The sequence below is a fragment of the Sinocyclocheilus rhinocerous genome, unplaced genomic scaffold (assembly GCF_001515625.1).
Source record: "Sinocyclocheilus rhinocerous isolate Xijiao unplaced genomic scaffold, SAMN03320098_v1.1 scaffold127, whole genome shotgun sequence".
NCBI classification, from domain to species: Eukaryota; Metazoa; Chordata; class Actinopteri; order Cypriniformes; family Cyprinidae; genus Sinocyclocheilus; species Sinocyclocheilus rhinocerous.
In genome coordinates this window covers 607839-614870 of record NW_015664685.1, presented here as the reverse complement: position 1 = coordinate 614870, position 7032 = coordinate 607839, and the positions used below count along the sequence as shown (strand labels likewise).

Here is a 7032-nt window from a genome sequence, read left to right as displayed (position 1 = left end):
GCTACTGCTTATGTTAGCTTTTAATATACGGTTTTATCCTGATTAAAGCTTTAGTACAGCAACTTCTATGTGAAAATAAGTGTATAATTGGAACAGTTCATTGTTGGAGCTGAGCTGAATGAGAGAGAGAGAGAGAGAGAGAGAGAGATGCAGAGCGTGTGCAGAGCAGGGGACACAAGGAACAGTATTAAGAACCGCTGCTTTAGAACATTGATTTTGAAACTTGTGAATCCATTAGAATCGTTAGAAGACAGAATCACGATTCATATATGATTAGATTTTTACGTGCACCTCTAGTTTTCTCTTCCTCTTCTCTAAAGCAGTGCAGCATGGCCTCGCCCACTTTGTTGCGTGTTCCCGGGGGCGGGGTTTGTCTGGGTTTGTGATGTCACAAACCCGGGAAGTAACTGGTTGTAGTCCCTACGAGCCATTTTTGTAGGCATTAAACTGCCAGAATTTTAAACGTTTTTTTGTAGTTTAAAAAAATGTTTTATGGCAAAGACTATAGAAATACAAAGACGGTTATGAATAGGAGAAACTACAACGAGCAATATGGCGGAATAGTCCCGCCTTCTAAATGAAAGAGCCAATCGCTAATTGGTAAAGTCATTGCGTCACTGCAGCGGCCGTTGGAAGCTCCGGTTCCCATAGAAACCTGAAACCTGTTTCTATAAGTAGTAATTTTTCATAATAGTCAATAGAAAAAATATAACCATTGGATAACCATTGGTTCCCCTTCAGGGAACGAGGGTTACATACGTAACCGAGACGTTCCCTTTCTCGTGACCAACAAATTGGTCACGACGTGACGTCTCCATTCCCTCCTTCAGGGAACGAGGGTTACATACGTAACCGAGGCGTTTTTGAGATTTCAGGATTCCCCCATTCATTTAGATAGGACTTGGTCTTGGATGAGCTGCCCGGAAGTATTGCAAATTTGCATTGCCAATTTTAACATTTCACAATAAATACATATAACAAAGACAGAAAGAAAGAAAGAAAGAAAAGAAATGTGTGTTGTATTCCTTTAATCTCAAGCAACAAGTAGGTACACGTAGTACCCTGTATTAAAAGCAGTAAAATGACTCAAATCTGAAACCTAACACTTTTGGTCAAGTTGAGACCATATTCTTGCTTTTCAGGTGATCTGGGCACACAGCCTTCTGCTTTTGTTATGTGGGGTAAAAGTTCATGAAAAAAAAACTAAAAATGAAATGCGTCGAAAATAGTGTGCACAAAAGTAACACAACCATTTCGAGAATTTGCCCGAAATGTAACTAGACTGATTTTTTATTTTCCTTTGAAAGCAAAGTTAAGGCCATAAAGTGTTGTATGGATGATTAGTCCATTTTCCTGCAGACATACTGTTGTACTTTGCCCCAGGTATTACATGCACACATTTTTATGAACTGAGCTTTAAATCTGAGCGATCTCTTTCTGTCCCATAATTTAGAGAAATCCAGGACAGCAACCTCAATCAGGGCTAATTCACTGTGGGCAGTGGCAGGAGATATCACTGCCTGGGAAAGCTTGGGTAGGCATTGGATTGGCAGTGCTCACTCTCACCACTTGACATTCTCTGACTCTTATGCAAGACATACCAGCTGTGGCCACCGCATGTTGGGATTGGCTTTATATAACAGTCCTTGGGTTGCTTTCAGTTCTCCTAAACACAGACCACAGCGCAAAGAATAACGGAGGTCCTGAAAAAGACAACAAGTGGTTGCAAATGGACAAAAGAAGCATTGTTTCTCTACATACAGGTCCTTGGTTATTATATTGCACAGACACTGTAAAAGGAAGGCCGGATTTGCTGTCCTATTCCTACATTCTGCTTCTGGAAAAAATGTGTGGGCAACAATTCAGCCAGAGTCACACTTTTTATGCCATCTTGATTACGCCTCCCATGCATCCATTTTCTTGTCATACAGCTCTTATCTACTTAGTAAATTGGGATTGACCGAAATCGACAAAACCACTTGTCAAGTGTATATTTTATTAACATCATGGGTTTGAATTAGGACTGCACGATAAATCGCATGCGATATTTAATGCGCATCTTGTCAGTAAAGCCGCTTCTGTAATCAGCGGTAAATCTCCATCACGTGCGGGCTTTCACATGGAGCAGCATTTACTACACAGAGCCGTTGTTCACTGACAAGCTGCGCAAAAAATCGCGCGATTATGAACGTGGTTTTGTGCAGCTTGCCAGTGAACAACGGCTCTGTGTAGTAAATGCTGCTCCATGTGAAAGCACGCACGTGATGGAGATTACCGCTGATTACAGAAGCGGCTTTACTGACAAGATGCGCATTAAATATCACATGCGATTTATCGTGCAGCCCTAGTTTGAATACAGACATTGTAAGTCACATGACAATGCCAAACCATGTTAAAAAAGTACACATTTTGACAATGCATGCTTTTAAAAAGAGTACTTATCACAGAAATAATGTATTTTAAAAGAATATACTTGTGCATGTAAACTAAATGCATGTTTTCGGGACTTAAGTACAGTAGGACTTAATTAGATGCTTATATGTCATGTCATGTCATGCCATAATTACTACTATTGTCTTTGAAATATGGTTACTGCTGAATATACAGACAAGCGTTAATGCTAAACTAAAATAATTGAAACATACTTTAAAGTTATTTCTACTGAAACTTGTATGACATGTATTAAATATATTTGTAATTACATATTTGTAATGATGATGTTGAAATTCAGTTCATTTATAATGTAATAACTTCAAATGTAATACTGGATAACAGTAGAGTTCAAATAATATTCAAATACTTTAAATGTACTTATTTTGTTATTTTGTCAAAATCACATCAAAATAAGTGTACTTCTTTAAAACACAACATAAGATTGTTAAAACATAATGATTTAAAATGTACTTTAAAGTAAAACATTTTGAAAGGGTACTTAAATGGATAGCTCACCCAAAAATGAAAATTCTGTCATTAATTACTCACCCTCATGTCGTTCCAAACCCGTACTACCTTCGGTCATCTTCGAAACACAAATTAAGATATTTTTTATGAAATCCGAGAGCTCTTCAGAGGCCCAGAGAGGTAGTAAGGACATCGCTAAAATAGTCCATGTGACATCAGTGGTTCAACCTTAATTTTATGAAGCTATAAGAATACTTTTTGTGTGCAAAGAAAACAAAAATAACAACTTTATTCAACAATTTCTTCTCTTCCCTGTCAGTCTTCGACACACATTCATGAGAGACATAGAACCCAGATGCACTGTGCCTTGTTTGCAAACAGAGGAATGCACACGTATGCATTGTGGTACTGTTGTGAACGCATGTCGAAGACTGACATGGAAGAGAAGAAATTGTTGAATAAAGTCATTATTTTTCTCATTCTCGTAGCTTTATAAAATTTATGTTGAACCGTTCATTTTATTTTAACAATGTCCTTACTACCTTTCTTGGCCTTAAACATGGTAGGGTCTATGCAGGGTCAGAAAGCTCTCGGATTTAATCAAAAATATCTTAATTTGTGTTCCAAAGATGAATGAAGGTCTTACAGGTTTGGAACGACATGATGGTGAGAAATTAATTTTCATATTTGGGTGAACTTTCCCTTTAAGTACTTTGGAAACATATGCACTATGTCAGGGGTGGCGAACTCCGGTCCTGGAGAGCCGCAGCCCTGCAGAGTTCAGCTCCAACCCTAATTAAAACTCACCTGCCTGTAGCTTCCTTGTAACCGTTCAGACCTTGATTAGCTTGTTCAGGTGTGTTTGATTAGGGTTGAAGCAAAACTCTGCAGGGCTGCGGCTCTCCAGGACCGACGTTCGCCACCCCTGCACTAGTATGTACTTAACAATCTAGAATATGTATTATGTATTATTAGAAAAAATAAGCATAGCTCAGACATATATGAAGATTGAATGGTCAGTTGAAGTGTTTGTGAAGCAGGGATTAAAACAAACTAAACATGCACAAAACTACACATGTAAATATTGATTAGGGTTGAAGCAAAACTCTGCAGGGCTGCGGCTCTCCAGGACCGACGTTCGCCACCCCTGCACTAGTATGTACTTAACAATCTAGAATATGTATTATGTATTATTAGAAAAAATAAGCATAGCTCAGGCATATATGAAGATTGAATGGTCAGTTGAAGTGTTTGTGAAGCAGGGATTAAAACAAACTGAACATGCACAAAACTACACATGTAAATATTTATTCGTATTATGATTTATTCTTATTAAAGAAGTGAATGACACTTGAAACCTGCGCAAGGGGTTTGCGCTATTTTAATCAGAATAAGAAGCAGTCACGTGGTTGTGTGCGAAAACAAAGCTTCGGACGTCACAGATCACGTTCGGACATCACAGATCCGGTACAGTGCTTCAGTGTGAGATGTATCTTCTTTTTTTTTTGATACAAGCTTTGAAGCCTCGGTGCCGAATGTCACATCACTAATTATTTCTTATCACAAAGCCCATTATTTCTGCATATTGACTCCTCGCCTCATCCCTTCACCCCAACCCTGACAGTATGAACTGACCAACATGAGGACTCAGCAGAGAATGGGATCACACCATCTAGGTTCGGACACTCACGCTCCATGCTCACGTTGTGTGAGTATGCGGTTTTAAGTTCGCTTGGCTGTGCACTCTTCTGTCCGCGTGTGTTCTTTGTAGAGCACGATTCGTGTTTATATCGGCCGTGTGCTTTCAAGTTGTTTTTTCCTTGTGTAGTGCAGCTCGGGTTTCCCTCGGTCGAGTGCTTTCATGTTGTTATTTTTTGTGTGAACACACGGCTTATGATTGTTTTGCTGACCATGTGCTTGTGTTTTTGTTTTGTGTGAACACATGGCTTTTGTTTTGTTTGTTTCTGTGTGCCATGTGCTCTCATGTCTATTGTCTTGACCCCGCCCTTCTTGTTTTTTAATTATTGGTTCATTTGCTCCACCTGTGTCTCCCTCGTTACCCTCCTTGTTTGCTCCCTATTTATTCTCCTTGTGTTTGCAGTCCTGTGCCAGTTTGTCGTCAGATGTACTCTTGTTGTTTCTAGTCTTGTCTTGTCTTGTCCTGCCTGATCGTGCCGTGCCGTGGCCTGCCTGTTTTCCCCCTCTGGGTAGTTTTTGTTTGTTTTTGTTTGATTTTACTATTAATAAAAGCCCATTATTTCTGCATATTGAGTCCTTGCCTCATTCCTTCACCCCAACCCTGACATTTTCAGTGTGAACACACTAATCACACTATTTATATTAAAAAACGGTTTAAAATAGTGCATAAAGTGGGATGCACCTATACCTTTTTTGACAGTTGTAAAATATTTTTACATCAAATGTAGCACCTACACTGACAGTATTTCAGATGTAGCAAATGTATCAAATCAACGAAAAAATCAGAACACATTGGTATCATAAATTTTGATTATTTGAGTCGGTCTCCCTACAAGACTTAAAGATCTATAATTGTACATACCTGAATATTTTGCAATAACTTCAGATACATTTTATTTGACTTTTATTCTTGATTCAATTACTACAAGTCGCAATGCATCATGGGATTAGCATAGTCTTATACTTTGTCTGACTTCAGGTGCATTGACTTTAACCTCATTAAATGAGCTATATTTCAGCACTATATTCATTACATAAAACGACTAGATAGAGAGCTTGTGATCTTAAATGAAATGGTCTAAAACAGAAACCTTTGTCAATTGTCACTAACAATTTACTTGCTCAGTCTTGTTCAAATAATATTTTCTTTGGATTCCGTGCTGAGGGTGCTCTGTCATGGGGAACTCTCTCGTGTCATCTCACTCTCCTCTGACCCTGCTTTAGCCTTACTAATCACGTCCTTTGCAGTGACCTTAATAACACACCAGGTGACTCCTCTGTCATGGTCATGTAATTGCATCTGCAGAATGCTGCCCTGATCTGTGCTAAGCCTAAATCCTCCTCAGTCTGTCTATATATATTTGCTGTGGGCCCACATTGGACGCTTGGCACTCCTCTGGGCTAAAGGTCCTGGCCTTTTGTCTGAGAGGGGATTTCCCCTCCTTCCTTTCCTGAGCCTTCCTTTACTCTGTTTTACCTTTATACTCATTCTAGCACTGGTCTCTTTACTGAAATAAATAAATAAATAAATACACTTAAGCACCACTTCATCTTCACAAGCTCTGAAGAATTAACTCAAATTAACACAACATTTAATTAACATGATAATGCACAGCTGGCGAATCATATATTACAAAATTAAGTGTTGTAATGATGAAATGAAGGCTGGCATTAGAGCAAATGTATTATTAAAATCTCAAGAAAAGAGAAATGAAAGTTGTTTCTAAATGCGAACTCTGTTTATTATTAGTTTAGGAGCCAAGCAGTATTCTGAAATTAAAAGTTTTGGATTTGTAGAGCCATGCCCACATTGTTCAGGCCAAACACACACACCACAGTTTCATTAAATTTCCTCTGCTTCCCAGGACAGAGCTGGTCATTGGCAGGTCAATGCGTGGCTTCCAAGGCTTAGATAAACATTATTATATTTGGCCCTTACCGCAAGACCCTGAAGAAGACTATGTGTACAGCTGCACCAGAGGCATGACTTTAAAACAATAATGTATTTATACTAGAATTCTGAATGCTGAATTCTGCAGCTATTGCAATTTGTTAAGAGAGGATTTAGACACTCCAACAAGGAGAGCATTGCAGTAATCAATTTGTGAGAAAACAAAATTGTTAATAAATAGTTAATCAATCTCTAAGTACAAGGCATTCAAAAGATAAACCGAGGTACTGTAACGATTCAGTCCACTGTGGTGGAGTGGAGGCGGAACTGGGGGAGGGACGGAGGGCCAGGCTCATTAAGCGGAACAGGCAGAGCAGGGAGCCATGGCGGAGCAGGCAGACTGGGGAGCCATGGTGGAGCAGGCAGAGCGGGGGGCCATGGTGGAGCAGGCAGAGTGGGGGGCCATGGTGGAGCAGGCAGAGTGGGGGGCCATGGCGGTGCAGGCAGAGCGGGGGGCCATGGCGGTGCAGGCAGATCTGGCA

At 39.7% G+C, this 7032-nt stretch overlaps 1 pseudogene; it reads right to left on the bottom strand.

Moving 5' to 3' along the window:
* The window catches only part of LOC107730297 (CD180 antigen-like), a 26967-nt pseudogene that overhangs the window by 19521 nt on the left and 414 nt on the right, over positions 1-7032 (bottom strand).